Raw genomic sequence first — 15611 nt, forward strand, 5'->3', positions numbered from 1 at the left:
CATACGCAGCGGAGCACAGATTATTTATGACGACGGCACACTATCTCGCATCAAGATGCATGGAACAAATTTATGATACACATACCCACCCGGATACTACGGATGGACCATCTTTGCTAGCTTCAGCAGTCTGGCTTGTCCAATCGCATATCCCCGACCCATGGGCATGGGTCCCTTTTTGGATGCGTTCGCCCGCTATCAGTCTCGAGACACCTTGCGTTGCGATGCCTTTATTCGTTTCCGAACGCAACAGCCCATAATACACCGCCGAAATTGATACACAAAGCAGGAGGGACACAAATCGCCATGATTCCGATGATTTCGACGAGATTTAAAATCCGGCCTTCGTCCGGGTCTTTATCTTGCGCTTCAATTTTCTTCCAGTGGCCATGCTAATTTTTTCACCCCGCGAATAACTCAACGAAAGAAGTTCAAACATATCATCTACTTCATGGTTTTTTATCATCTTTTAAACCCTTCTGGTCCCACCGATGCAGCCAATAAAAAAACAGGCCAATAAAAATTTGGCATAAATATTAAATCCATCTTTCCATCTTCGGGACCCTTCAATCCATCTGCAGCCGAATCTAGGCCTGGCCTGGTAACTGAAGAATCAGGACAGCATAAAGACGATTTAAATTTTCCAGCTCAAACAAATGATGAACAAAAACGACACCCCATTGAAGTACAGCGCAAGTCTTCGATCCGCTCTGGCCACCACATCCAACTAGACCAAAAAGTGGAAGCAAAAGGCAATCCGAAACCGATGCGAACCGATCGTTAAACGTCACCCGTGGCAGCCGATGAGTGTTGTGTGCGTTAAATCAAATTAAAACACACAAAAAAAGTTATTACCATAATCGTCTGGGCAAAGATCGGGGTAAGCGCATCGAGCTCTTGAAACGACACTTTTTTCAGCTTTGTGTTTGTTGGTCCGTCTTATGCGAGGCAAAAAAGGGCAAAAGACGAAATAAAACATAAAATCCTCCACTGTGTCTTCCGATCGTATGGATGTGGAAGGGTTTCTCGCTGCACGTGTTTGGCTTTATTTTTCTTCGTTCTCTGTCGTCGGTGTACTTTCCTTATGTGCCCTACGTCTGTGTCCAGCCGTTGTTTGCTGATAACGGCACGGATCGAACGGCGCTCATAGCTCACCCCAGCTATGACAGGTTGGGTGATTGAATTTCCACATTATCACCATCGTGACCGGTGAATAAATCTAATCGTTTGTTTTGTTTAAGGTTCGTGCTCATCCGTATCAAGCCGGCCAAATGTTTAAACTTGAGGGCGTCCGTTGACTTAAACGAAATGCGCGCGTACACTATATTTCGCCGCAAAAATATGCAAATCAATCTTGGCCCAATCGTTAAGGGTAACATCTTGAACGAAACTGCCTATTTTCGCTCAATGTTTTGTTACGTTTCATGTGCTACACAACATCAACAGCAAGAACGTCATACAGCTCTTCCTGGCAGTTTGGTCTGTCGTGAGGAGTTAAAAAAGGGTATTGAAATGGCACTTAAAATATCGGGGTTATTAAATGTATTATGAAAGCCTTCGTTTTTTTTACAAATGCATGTTATCGTTATTTATTTTTTATTTCCGAGACGCCACAGTGACGGACTGTGGGTTCATTAGGCAACCCAATTGTAGTTGCATACAAAGCTAACACAACGATTCTTGAGAATATTTAACACAAACTCGCGCATCGGCTAGTACACAAAGCTCATCGAAAACCTAAAGATAAAGGATTTTTATTACTTCTCCTGTTGGATATGTTGGGGTCCATCTTTTAGCTTCCCTCTCTGGCTATCTTCTTCCGCTATACGTGTCGGTCGGTCAAAGCGACCAGCAAACAAAAACTGCCATTGAAAAGGAATCACAACAAACCCAAACTTCAACTCATAAAATAACTAATTAAAAACGAAGACGTTAAATTTCATTCTCCACTTCAACTGAACCATAAATCGATCGAGAACGCATCCACATTCCTTAAAAGTGGCCACACAGCTGAACAAAAACTGACGCATGACGCCACGATTTAGTGGAAGACTTAAGAATGCGACGTAGAAAATAATAAAATAAAATAAATTCATTTCTTACACCCAATGCTAGGCTGCAAAACAACTGCGATTGCTGCTGCGGACATCAGTTTCGCTCGGCACCCAAAAGAATGTAAATGTAAAGAAAACATTTCAGCCCGCAGGGCAGGCTTGGTACCGACGGACCATCCATCTTTTGGGAGCATTTTAAAATTGCAAAATGAAATAAAAAAAATGTTCTTTTTTATGTTGCAACCCGTTCAGCCCACCCTCACGGACTGCTTATTTGGTGTTCTTTACACGAAAAAGAATATTCGCCAAAAGTCAGCAATTATGGTTTTACTATTTCATAATTAGCTTCGAAATTAGACCATGCATTCCAGAACACTTTTCAAAAACGTTGATCCCAGTGTTTGTGCCTCTTTTAATGCCACCTCTTTAACAGACCTGTAGCACAGAAGACACCGACAACGCCGTAACATTCCACTTGGACAACAACACGACAACCTCGGCATCAGCACAGACTTCCGGTGCAACCCGGTTTCGGCCCACCCTGAGCAAACGAGCGTAAAAATAAACGGCCAACCGAGTGGCACCGCTCTGGCGCGACAATGCCGGACAAAACATATGCTGGATCGGTGGATGGATGGATGCTTGCAATATGCAATCTCACCCCATGCCAGTAGTAATAGTCGTCATTTGTTTATTCAATGCTTTATTTTGAAACTCTTTCCCGGGGAGCACGAGACTAAGATGGTTCGCCACACTTTCAAGGCAATAAAATCCATTGAGCGTTAGGTTGCGTGGGGTTTTCTCCATGTGGTGCCATGTGGGCTGGATTGGTGTATAAATAATTTGAGAAAATAGTAAAAATTCATACGGCGGTCGCGTTACTGATGAGACAAGCACTGAACTTGTACCGTCAAATAATGAGACCGATTCGGTTTATTCAAACCAAGTGTGCGAGAACAATTTATTTTTAATTTTACGAGCTGACGATTCAAGATATTCCAATCGACACACACGCTAAGTTGGACCAACTTATTGAAATTCACGGAAAACTCAACGATCATAACGACATCTAAACAAAACGAGTGGTTCACATGTTAAAGGGCTGTGTTGGAAGCATTACTGTCTCGCAAGATTTTCTGCAACCTTGTGCATTTTTTATACTGTTTAAGGTAACGTCCCAGCCACCCAGCATTATCCCTAAATTCTGCCCTCATTCTCATGTTACCCCAAACCTCCGTTCGCTTCGCTTGCCCATTGTCCTGCGTGTGTGTGTGTTTTGCTCATGCATTGCGCCAAAAGCCACCCAAAATCTCCCTCGCGAGGACGGCAAGCAAAGGCACCAAGTCGCCAAGATAACAGGCATCAAAAGAGGGGCAAGAGGAGGTACAACCTGGTTGGGATGAACTAAACGAAGGTACACACACAGACAAAAAAAAACTGCCAACCCAAGCGAAAGCGGACGCGAATTGCAACTCATAAAAATTAAGGATAACGTCCCGATAACGCAGGTAGCGGTTTTAAAATTACATCAATCATAAAGCATACCGCACATACACTCACGCGGCCTACCATCTATGATGGTAGGCACATACACACACTGCTACACTACTAGGCGACATAAAACAGCCCAAACAGGGTGACCATTTGGCTTTTTTTTTGTGGTCCATACTCCTTCCCTCCTTTGCAGGCAAATTTTATGCGAAAAAATGGGAAGAAACGCTGGATAACCACAGCCATGGAGAAGGACACCGTGTTTGTTTTTGGGGTATGAAAAATATTCCACCTTACAGGGGTTGTTGCGGAGCGGGCCAACGGCTGAGGAACTGCTGCTGTGTGCGGTGTGCGTTACTCTTTTTTTTTACACCAACATCCAAAAAGCGTGCGATAACGTACAAAATGGTGTCTCCCTCGTCGCAGCGGTACGGCACTGTCGCGGGCATGGCTTCGTTAGATCCGCGATCGCAACAACCAACCGACCCAGCCCGAAAAAAACGGAGACAGAAACCACCGCGCCGGAGTGTACAAGCGCGGGGCCAGAAACTGCTGAGCGTTGAATGTTGCTCACGTTAGCAAACTCGCCACGACCCGATACGGCCAAAGCTAATGCAGTGGAAAGAATCGCGGTTACGTTTTTTTTTCTTCTCACACAGGAGAAAAAAAGAGAAACTTTGAAGAGCAGCAGCCATGCTGGATGCTTTTCCGTTGTGTAAAAATAGGTGTTAGCGTTTACGTCTCCGTTTTTTTTATCGGTGCATTAGCGACAATGTTTCACTCAGTTCGCGTACATCATACCAAAATGCAATGCGAAATTGTAGCAGCTTCTAAGCTGCGTCTAGAAAAAACTAACACAAGCCCTATCGTTGCCGTTGACCTTTTCTCCCATTTTCAACCAACGATCACTCTATTGCGTCCACAGTAATAAATGGAAATGTTTAATTGCTAGGCGTTGCTTGCGCCGATATGATTTACATCCTAGGGCGGTGCGCTCGTTTGCTGTATGCGCCTTTTCTCGCGCGCACAGACCACAAACTCAAGGACCGCTGGCACTGCCGTTGATTTGTGTAAGGTTATTCCAATCCCGATAACGACCGATTTCTTCGCCCAGACTCAGACTCACCGCAGCAGCGACGGTATCCTAAAACGGCGAAAATAATGAACCTTGAAAAGGCTTCTAGCCGCAAACCTAGCTCCTGCTCTCGCCGCAGCCGCCTTCATCGTTTGCATTTTAGCTGCCGATTTCATTTCACGGCCTGTGCAACACCCGTTCCGTCACCCCCAACCCCCCCGTCCACCAGTGCATTCAAATGACAATTATGAATTGGAAACAAATTTCCTGCGCGCGGGATAACATTGAATGTGGCCGGAGCTCGCTGCACCAGGGCGGCCGGATGAAAGAGCATAAATAATAATCTTAATCTTTCGCCCTTCGCCTATGGCCAGGAAGAGCAGGTCGGTGGCCTTCGCCGTATCGCGGCGATCGCGGCTTGTTTTCCCCTTGGTTGGACGCGGGCTGTGACAGCTTCTTTTCAAAGGCAGCAACCTTAGGGAGCGTTTTGTTTGATTGGAAGAAAACTGTGTGAGGGTGTACATGTGATCGTGTTTGTGCTTTTTTTAATCTGCAAGCAACATAGTTCTAGCCATTGCCTTTCGGTAGTGTGTTTTATCAACTTGAAAAGAAGATCGTCGTTGTGATACTCACACACACACACACAGGCACACACTCCCGACACATGACAACGAAACAAATTCGATCGAGCGCCATCTCCTTTTGCGATCGTATGAAAATTGGTCGCGTTTTTTGTCATTCTCCATCGTTTCGCGGCAGTACCTTGTCCCTTCTCGTGTGTGTGTGTCCATTGTAAGAAATACAGCTACTAACGATAAGAAACGCACAGAAGGTGCTCCGTTTCGCGCAACGAACGAGCGCCGAAATGGACAGCTGTATGTGGCTCGTTTGGCAGCGCAACCAACCCGACTTTGAGGGTCGTAAATTAAGGTGCAGCGCCAAGTAAGCAGCAGTGCAAAGAGGCGAACCAACAACTCATGGAGTGCCGTGACTGTACCGTACCGAATATGGTGGGAGGGAGGGAGCATGCGATAGTTCTTCTTGGCTGACGCAACTTGTACTGTGTGCGAAACATTAGAAGTCAATATTCCATCCATCCCGTAGCAATGCCATGCTCGATCTTGTTTAAAAGAAGAAAAAAAACTCCTATGATGTTTGTTTGAAAATAAGGTATGACACCATGAGCGTTAATATTTAACACTCTTACTCACAGTAAAGTTTGCTTATTCCTTCCGTGTTCCTTATTTTCCACTTCTTATAATTTTCACTTCTTCTCACTAAACGTCATTAAGAAAGATAAGTTCGATGTTGAAATTCAGCATAACTCGATTTTTTATATGTTATTATTATGTTCGGTAGAGTAAACCCCAATGCTACAACAATCCTATATTTATTTTTTAATGATTTTTTAGATCCTATGCAACTTGTAGAACTCAGACTCAGTAAATATAAATTGTTTTTTTTTCTATTTTTCTTTATAGGTAAGTTGAACATCGAATATGACGAAATGGCTAACATTATGATCGTCGCCTGTACAACATACTATCCCGAAAGATCATTAAAATGTGCATCATTTAAGTAAGTTTTTTTTAAGTTGGAGGCCTGAGGAAATTGTTTGCTTTGTTCCACCAAGTATACAACAACATGAATCTAAATTTAAATACTTGTGATGCTTGTGTGTGATAAATGTATGTAACATTGTTTTCATAATCATTAACAGCAAATGCATTTGTACGCATTTGCATACGAAAATTGTGTTTGCTTGGTCAAAAGTAGCTACCCATAAGTTGGCAGGAAAACTAAAAAACCCAAAAAGTTTTAGGACGAAAATAACCGAAAGGATTGAGATCAACAATCCGTTTCTCCTTTTCCCGTCGGTAGCAACCACAATGCAAAAAAAATGCATGCATCTTTCAAACTCTCCAGCCAGCAACGTATCTAGCGTTGCAGGCTGCGAAAACCCAACACAAGAGACGAGAGCAATAGTTCGTCGTAGAGTTATCTGCCCTTTTCCAGAAGGTGTACACACCCGCTGATGCGCTACGGATGAGCTGGTGTTGATTGAAGCATACGTAAACATAGCGCAACGCAATACGACACACACACACACACACAGTAGAGGTTGGTCGAGAAAGCATAAACCCCCAGAAGCTGTGCTCTTTGACCAAGAAGAACGCTCGTAGAAAGGAAGGATTCGGAAATGAATATTTCTCCGTATCGGGTGGTTTTGTGGCTTTTTGCTTGTGCCAGGCAAACGCTTTTTTTTTCTACACCATCTCGTACCCGTGATGATGATGGCGGTGTTGGGTAAAATCGAAGAAGAAAATGTCCTCCATCACACAGCAACCACACAGCAACCGGGCCGGTGCACATGGCAGAACTGCCCCCCTTTAACTGATCAGCAGTTTGGTGCAATGGAAAAAATGCGATCCAATGCTTCTGGTAATCGAAAAGGAGAGAGAGAGAGAAAGATCGTTGAAGCAGCAAGGAAAGTGAAGCACAAAATCGCCCTGGCATAAAGGAAATGTCAGGCGAAAGATTGATAAGCTGCACCGGAACGGGTTTAGGGCAACAGCGGGCACGAAGAAAACCCGCAACCTCTTCTCGCAAGATCGCACGTTCTTGTACGGGAAGCATCCCGGTTGCCAATGCGGGGAGGATGTGCATATGCATACTGGCATGTTTATGCGCTCTCGGACACACACACACACTGTTTGTTTTTGTTTTGTGGGAAAAAGTGTACGTTTTTTTCAAAAAAGAGTATCTTCCACAACTTCTCCAAAATTGCGTTGTGGACGATTTACGTTCCCACACTCGAGGCCGAACACCGATTTTCACCACAGCCTGGCAAGGAGATGCGTTGTATGCGCTTTAGCTTCTCGCTTTGGTACGTGTGTGTTGTTTTTCGTGCGAGGCTCTAGGGCGATAAAATAGATCGTAAAATCTTTCAACCCAGCACGCTAAAAGATGGTTCTCCGTTCGTTTGCATAGAACCCAAGTGTTGCGATGAATCATACTCATAAGGCTCAATGCACACACAGCACAACTGCGAGTATCAAATGAAAGCAATAAAATTACGCACAAGCATCTTGCGAATGTTTCGCTATGACGACGCCTTACTGTTATGTGTGTGAACATAAAATTCATAAAGAAATCTGTAAAACTATAACAAGAATACACTTGCAAGCGAATATCACATACTCTGTGTTAGTTTAACATACATCTCAACCGTGAGCAAGTAAATTTCTTGAAAACTAACTTTAAAGAGATGCACACTCCGATCAATCCTCTGTTGATTATGTTATTGGTTTTCAATTACCTTAGTTTTATGAATACTATCATCATTACACAAAATTTCTTTTGCTTTCTTTATAATATCTACAAACATTTTTGAATTGTGTAACAAAATGATGTAACAAAGAAGCTTTTTTGCAAAATTTATAACACGAACAAATACTGTGGAAATGCAAATAACATCGATGAGCAAAAACAACAAAAATCGGTAAATCTCAACAGCCGATATCCCCGCACGTCGAAGGTATATTTATTGTCCTAGCCGCATTTCCGCATCATCGCACCGGAATGGCGCAAATGGAACTGTCTCAAAGCTGTCACCGGTTTGATGGAATGACCATTGCTCTCACCTTCCACGGGCATTTTTTTTTTTATTTTCCTGCTTCTGCTCGCGTTCCATTTACCAAGCGCAGGAACAACAGGAGAATGCTTTCAGACTCGTTTCGGTCCCGATGCAAAACGTCTCGCAGTCTCGCAATTCTTAACGTAACGGAAGCAAAACTCACACTTTGGCAGGGCGCGCAGAGGACCCGAAAGAAGTAATCGCTCCGAAGAGTGATTCATTTCCATTTCCAGCAAATGCTGCACACCGAGCTGGAAATGGTGCTTCGTTTTCCGTTCAATATTTTACAGTGGACCTGTACACAAAAAAACGAGCAATGAATAAAAAAGCTACCAGAGAAATGGGTTTGACTTTCCATTACGCGTGCTAGATGAACGAAATAAATCGTCTCAGTAAACTAACACACACACACATACACCCGGTACTGGTTGTCACAAATGTTGCAGTTGACGCATTGGAGTTTGCTTATCCGTTGGTTTTCTGCTGTGTCGAATATGCACTAAATTCAGATCGATTTCTGGTGCATTTCAAATGTCCTTCTTTCCTTTGACGCGCTGGCTGCTAACACGGTGCTGGAAGGAAATTGAGATTTTTACTTCCCTTCTAGACAGAGGACTCTTTTTCCATTACATCTCGTACCATAAAGCTACGAAACAGTCATGCCGTTGAAAACTAAGAAAACTCTCCCGTTGAGTGCAAAGAAATGTAAACCTTTCAAGGCAATTTTTTTGTCCATGACTTCATTCGCAGCTTTCTCATATGAAGAAATTACCCATACGTATCTATTGCTATCTCAACCCTTCAATAAATCCATGCACATTGCAGCAGCTTCTACCTAAACGCTTACCGCTAATAGAACCGAGCAAACCACCCGCAATACCCCGTGTCAAGATGTCCTTCGAAAGGGAAGAGCCAAAGGTCGAGAAAATGAATAAATTTTACTATCAAAAATAGATTTGCATACAATTTCGTAACGCTCTATGCCAGGGAAACCATTGATTTGCGAGGAAAGAAAGCATAGAGAAGCATTAAGAGCAATCAATGGGGGGAGAAAACGATAGTCACACATTAATCCTTGAGACTTTTTTGTTGGCTGACTTGTTTTAACTATCTACACCAAAAAAGAAGAAAACTAGTGCATTTGAATTGTGATTTTATACGTGTGTGCTTCACGGTTACCCCCTACACATACTGTCTTTGGCACGGGTAATTTATCCTCCAGCAAAGCTGTGAACTGGCGTATGGATTTCATTAAATTATCGGATTTATTTTAAGCTAAAGACGAAACGCGTTCGGAAGGTAAAAGGAATGCGCGCTGAACAGAAAAGCGTCAGAGCGTAATTTTAGCTAGAAATGTAATAAAACGAGCAATAGTGAAGCTGTAGCCAACTTATCGGAATACCATTTGGGCCACACCGTTCGTCGGTTTAACGTGAAGATAATTTAGCAGCCGCTTAAAAACTAATGACCATAAATATTCACATTTGGAGACACGTCGAAATTGGAAGAATATTGACGCTGCTTTTTTTACAGTACAATCTCATGTATAGAATTTCAACATGGTAATTATTTCTTACATGGCTAGTTTGGCTGACAAACGTGCAAATATTTTGCACATTCAAATTGTAATTTTTCGTTTAAACGAGATTGTTTTTTGAAAAGCTATTTCGTCATTATCATGAAATATGTATTACAGCATTATAACTAACGTAGCAGACAACCGGTCAAGCAAAGCCTAGAGGCTAATCTATTTATACTTTAACAATCGCACTAAACAATACAAACAATAGTAAAAACAACGTTTGTATGCTAAAGCAATTTAAATCAATTGTAAAATTGACGTTTTCTGCTCATCAACAAGCTCTCGCAGGTTATACAGGATTTTCCAAGAGTTCTCATAGCTGTGGGACACTTTATTGACTTTTTCTTAAGTAAATTTAACTTAATGTAACGAGAATTGGACTCTAAAGCACCCTTGTTGGACAAATCCAATAGGAATTTCCAAGCCTGTCCAAAAAGGGTCCTATAAGTGCCGATTATGTGACTCAATCGCTTGAGAAAAAGTATCAAAAATGCTCATTTTCTATTATGATCCGTGTTAGAGCACTCAATTTGTCTCTGGTTTGATATATCGTACTGAACGAAGGTCATTTGCATTACCTGGCTCAAACGTAGACCGTTTTTTGACCAACAGCTTTCCGTCAGGTTAAAGCTACGGAAATCGTTTTGTTTTACGGTTTTACTACTAAATACATGCAATACGTTTGGTTTAAAAATATGTAATTACATTCAGAAGGGATTTTTGTAATTATTTACTTAAAAAGGATGGAAATAACAAAATGCACACAAAAATGGGAAACGTATCAAAAACGATACTTTGCATGACAATGCCAAAAATATTTTAAGAACAATGATACGCCACACGTATAAATAATTATAAATTGGTACGATACTTCCTGCGTTCCGCGATGCAGTTTGTTTCAACTAACAAAGCCATTTGAGATCGATTTGGCAGCAATGTCTCGAGTCAACGAAAGAAGTCTCTAACAAGCTTGTATAATACCGATTTTGTTTCAGTTCGTGTAGCGCGGTTTTGTTTGATACTTTTCCGTTTGAATTAGATAATCGACACTATAGAGTCCAATTTCCATCATATGAAGTTTACTTCCCATAAGAAAGAGTCGAGGAAGTGTCCCACAACTATGAGAACCCCTGGAAAACGCTGTAATAAGGTAATATTAAAACTCCTCGCCTCCAATACTTTATCCCATAAATTGTATAACAACACCTGACAAAATTCCCAATCATCTCTTACGAGTGTCAAAAACTTGTCAACATCTTACTTCTCTAGTGTGCACGAGAGAGAGAGAGAGAGAGAGAGAGAGAGAGAGAGAGAGAGAGAGAGAGAGAGAGAGTTACACGGTATAGTCTCGTCATGCAATCACAGAGACATGTCGGTACATTTTTACATAAGCAGAGAAAAATAATGAGCTACATCTATTCACCCCATACTCCCGCCCCGAATGGATCGGACCATTCGGCTCTACAAAAAGCACAAATCTTGACATCTTGGGCTAGAAGAAGCGTGGAGAACTACACCCGGTACGGTCGCAAACAAACACACATACACACACATCTTCGACTGTGTGAGGTTTCACCGTCATTGGCTTGGAGCAAACAGAGCACACCACACCAGCTTCGGAAGCATCGAAACACCCCGTTGGTGGGTCGAATCACTCCACATCCCGTGTGTGTATCGTGGGTCGCGTATCTCGGGCGCGACCCAACCAGCACCACACCGCGTTGTCGCGTTTTTTTTTTAACAGAAAATAAAAAACGAGAACAAAGAGGAGGGCAGGCAATCGAACAACGCGGGGAAAAGAAACACTAAAGTCAATTCAATCTCCACCGACCCCCACCTATCCCCGAACATCGAGTTTTGCATTGATTTGCGTTGCCTGTGAGTTTTCTCCAATGCAATCCCGACCACATCTCGCCCAACCTGCAGCAGCATCCGGTTGGCGGAGATCTCGGGCAGGTATATCATTAGTTCGCGAATCCTCCCACCACTCGGAGTAGCGGTGATGGTGGTACGCTGTGTTGACCATTTTCTTGCCCGATGATAGTACAATTGATTATTTTAATGAGCAGACAACGAACAGCAGAAGAGAAAAAAAATCGACGACACGTTCCGCGTGCCCTGCCCTGCAGCGGGTGTATGGGTGAACGCGATTTGATTGTGTTTCCGATTGAGAGTGTGTGTTTGTGGGATTTATTTAGCATGGGGCCCTGTTTACCGCCATCGGCACTACTCTCCACCGGTACGCACATGTACACGAACATGCCAGCAAGATGGTGGAGGGAGGGGGGGAGGGGCGATGCCAGGCACGGTCGAACCAACAACACGAAAGATTTGTGTTTCGTGTTTCATTTTTCCTCATCATCCGTGTACCGCGAAACGGCGCAGACAACCCTTCTACGGTTTTGACGATTGCCAACTAATCGGCGCACATCAAAATGACGAAGCAGGCGTACTCTTTCTGCTGCTCTAGTAAGAAACGGCAGCATCGAAATATGTTCTCGCTTGTACTTTGTTTTTTTTTTTTTGTTTTCGGCCAAAAGAGGTTCAATTTTGTTTTCGCCCTTGCGCTCACCTCTGGAAAGCAACCAAAGCAAAGGGAGGGCCCTCATTCGCACTCCCTTATCGCTTCCTTCGCGGCGGTGGTCTCGGTTCGGCATCGTGATACCGAGCCACGGACCAGGAGACAAGCTATCATGAACAGCCGAGCATGATCCTCGTGCGGGATTTTTCGTCCCAGGATCACTCTACCGTTTGCCCGATCTACATCTCATGCTAGCGGGGGCGAATGGTGGTGTGGTAGCAAGCGAACAAACCCATCCACTACACCCTGGTACAACAAGCCTCGTCGGGATTTTCGGAAACAAGCCCGGTAGCAACAAGCAACGAAAAACAACGCCGGGCACGATAATTATCGGCCCCGCAAAGTTTGGCGAAGCTAATAAACAGGGGATCTTCATATATGCTGCTCACTGCCAACAAGCACATCGTGATGAGGCGCTTGTGTGAGTGTGTTGAATATGGCACAGTCCACCGGAAGATACATGAGTGTGTGTGTGTGTGTGTTGTCTCGTGCATCGGAACGGAAACGATCATGTTGCTAGGAGACAGACAAGAAAAAAACCTTGAACTAAATTCTAACCGTTGACGTCCAGCAGAAACCTCTCGCGCTTCGCTGTTTCCGCAGCGGCACTCACACACAACCAAACCTCAGCTATGCAAGAGGAATCTTCCGGCAGCAAGCAAACCCAGTAAATGGTGAAATAGCCCCCAAACGTTGGGTTTCTGCGTTGAGCCGCGTGCTATATCGTCAACGGGAGCATTTACGTCATCAGTCGTCACCGGGGGCATTTGCAAGAATTTGTTTGCTTCGAAACGGGGAGCAACAGTGGCTCTGTCCACGAAAGTACACCCAGACCGTAAAGAGCGGTTTCGATCGTAGCGGCATCAAACACACAACCCATCAATCGCAGGCGGTGGGCAGGCGGAGGCTTTGGAATGAAAGAATGTATATCCAATTTTGCCTACGAAAGCCGCTGACACTGCCCCTGAAGTAGATCAATCTGACGGTGGAACACGACATTACACACACACACGTAGACACAGTCTTCTCGTTGCAAAGAATGTGAAGAACAGGGCCACACGACTTTACGTTGTCAACAACGGCGACAAGCAAGTAACAACCTCTGGTTAACATGATGTACGAAATTGGTGGTAAACCGTAAACAACATCCCCAATCAGGGCGCTGCTGTTGGTGTAGGTTCAACCTGTGCACCTCCAATGTACTCGGTGACTCCTGTGTCACCTGCAAACGGAGTTTCTGTGCGTCTTATCTTGCTGCGGCCTAGTTCTACTCCTTCAACATGTTGGCAGCAATTCACTGCCCAGGTTGAAGGTTCGATTTATGCTCTCAATTGAAACATAAAGTAGCACCAGAACCGTGTTCGCACTGATGTCGCGCGTGCCGTTTGTAAAAGTAACTCATGCAGGTTCACAGCACGCGAATAGTATGGAGTTTGGTGGAGTAACATTGTTTAAACCATAATGCTAAAGTATCAACCTTCTTATTACTCAGAGTGATACACGTTGGATATTTCATGAATTTGAGCAGTCAGTCAGTCAATAGCACCAGCATTTGCTCACCATGATCTATAATTAAATAATACCACATATCACAAATACTTTTGTAGTATTTTTTCTCTCAATGGTGCTATGCGCAACGCAATTTGGATTTTTTTTTTATTTTATCGTTCATGGTTTGTTTTGTATTTTGAATATTTTAAATTGCCTTTTGCATGTGAAAACTGTTAAAACATTTATCATAGTAATGATATTGAAGTACGAAAATTGACTGCATCAATCGCATTGTTAACAGCACATCTAGGATTAAAATGTGTTGTCAATCCATTTCATCACAAACAACTTTAAGTAAGCTCTCTACACTTCCACACACTCCGAACAATACGTACAACTCCCCATAGCTGCAACGCGACAGAAAACAACTAAGCGGCGGCAAGCGTTTCAATGAAACAATTAGTCATCGCCCGGCGCATAGCACTTGCGCATCAAACGTACCTCGTGCGCGACCCTGGGCGATAGCCACCAGCGTCCGCATCAGTGACACATCGTTCCTCCTTTTCTTTCTCGCTCGCAGTTATGCAAGATTTACCGTATTATCATTTATAGGTTCAAGAGGCCAATGTTGTAAAGTTGTTGCTATAAAACAGCTGCGTAATAACGACCATATAACTCGGCTTTGTTGAACACTTGTAACTTGTGTGTGTCGGACGATCGAATCAGAAATACCCTCAAAAATCTAAAGCCTTTTCTATGCAAAGTAAATGCACATTTCAAAAAGAAGGCACACTTTAATACCCAGTATGGGTAATATAAAGCGACCGCTTTAGACCATCCTTTTAGCAAGCGGCCCGGATTAGTTGGCCATGCATCTAACGGCGAATCTCAGCTTCCATATCACCGGCAAACCAAAGTCTGCCTATATCCCTCTCTTTCTATCCTTGCAACAGTATCCAGATCATTCGTCAAACCGTAGTGCGGCATCTTCACTACGCCTAACGTGATCCAACCAACTGCTTCATGCCCTAATGAGTCGTTATCGCACGCTTCAAACCTTGCCCGCCGGTCGCTATTCTGTGACAAAATAGCCGCCACATGCACAAAACAACATGCACGTTCCACACCTCAGGTCCCGTTTGTATGGGTGTTTGGGCGAGAAATTGAAATCCACAAAACCCATGGCACTCTTCGCCTCACACGTCACTCCCGCAACGCAAGAGAGTGCCGGCTTGTCTTGTCCGTAGCTAATTATTTCATGAGCAACGGTGCTGCTTTGTCCATCCAGTAGGCCGCGACCAACACCCTGGGAAAAGGCCTGAAGAATGCCCAAAGGCGCTTTTTGCTACGAGAATGCACGCTACTGCCACACCATTCCCCGAGTAATCCAAAATCAGTCGTGCCTGTCCGTTGACGATGATGATGATGATGATGATCTGGAGCCTGGTAGGGTTGTGTCGCCGTTCGCCGTTCGAAGTCCGCTACTATAAAATGAAGTCATCAATATGGAAAATAAATTTACCACACATACGGACCTACGTAAATCCGTCCGGCCGGTCGAGATTGCTTGAGCCCTAGCATGACCAATAGGTGTGTTTGAATGAGCGAAGAAATCGAACCCTACCGCGGCTCAAGGGCAAGCGCGAAAGCCAGCGAGCATGCGGCAGGAAAGCTTTGACTAATCTTCATCCACCCCGAAG

At 43.8% G+C, this 15611-nt stretch overlaps 1 protein-coding gene across 6 annotated transcripts in view; it reads left to right on the plus strand.

Annotated features, from left to right (window-relative positions):
- LOC120959803 (zinc finger protein ush) overlaps window positions 1–15611 on the plus strand; it is a 135060-nt gene that overhangs the window by 105803 nt on the left and 13646 nt on the right. The window contains exon 1 of one of the 6 annotated variants that reach the window (XM_049609709.1): window positions 6106–6198. The exons of the other annotated variants lie outside the window; for them this stretch is intronic. The gene's annotated coding sequence lies outside the window, so the exon portion shown is untranslated. Of the gene's footprint in view, window positions 1–6105; window positions 6199–15611 lie in introns of those variants that run through there. 6 annotated transcript variants of the gene reach the window in all.

Source organism: Anopheles coluzzii, chromosome 3 (assembly GCF_943734685.1).
Source record: "Anopheles coluzzii chromosome 3, AcolN3, whole genome shotgun sequence".
Taxonomy (NCBI): Eukaryota; Metazoa; Arthropoda; class Insecta; order Diptera; family Culicidae; genus Anopheles; species Anopheles coluzzii.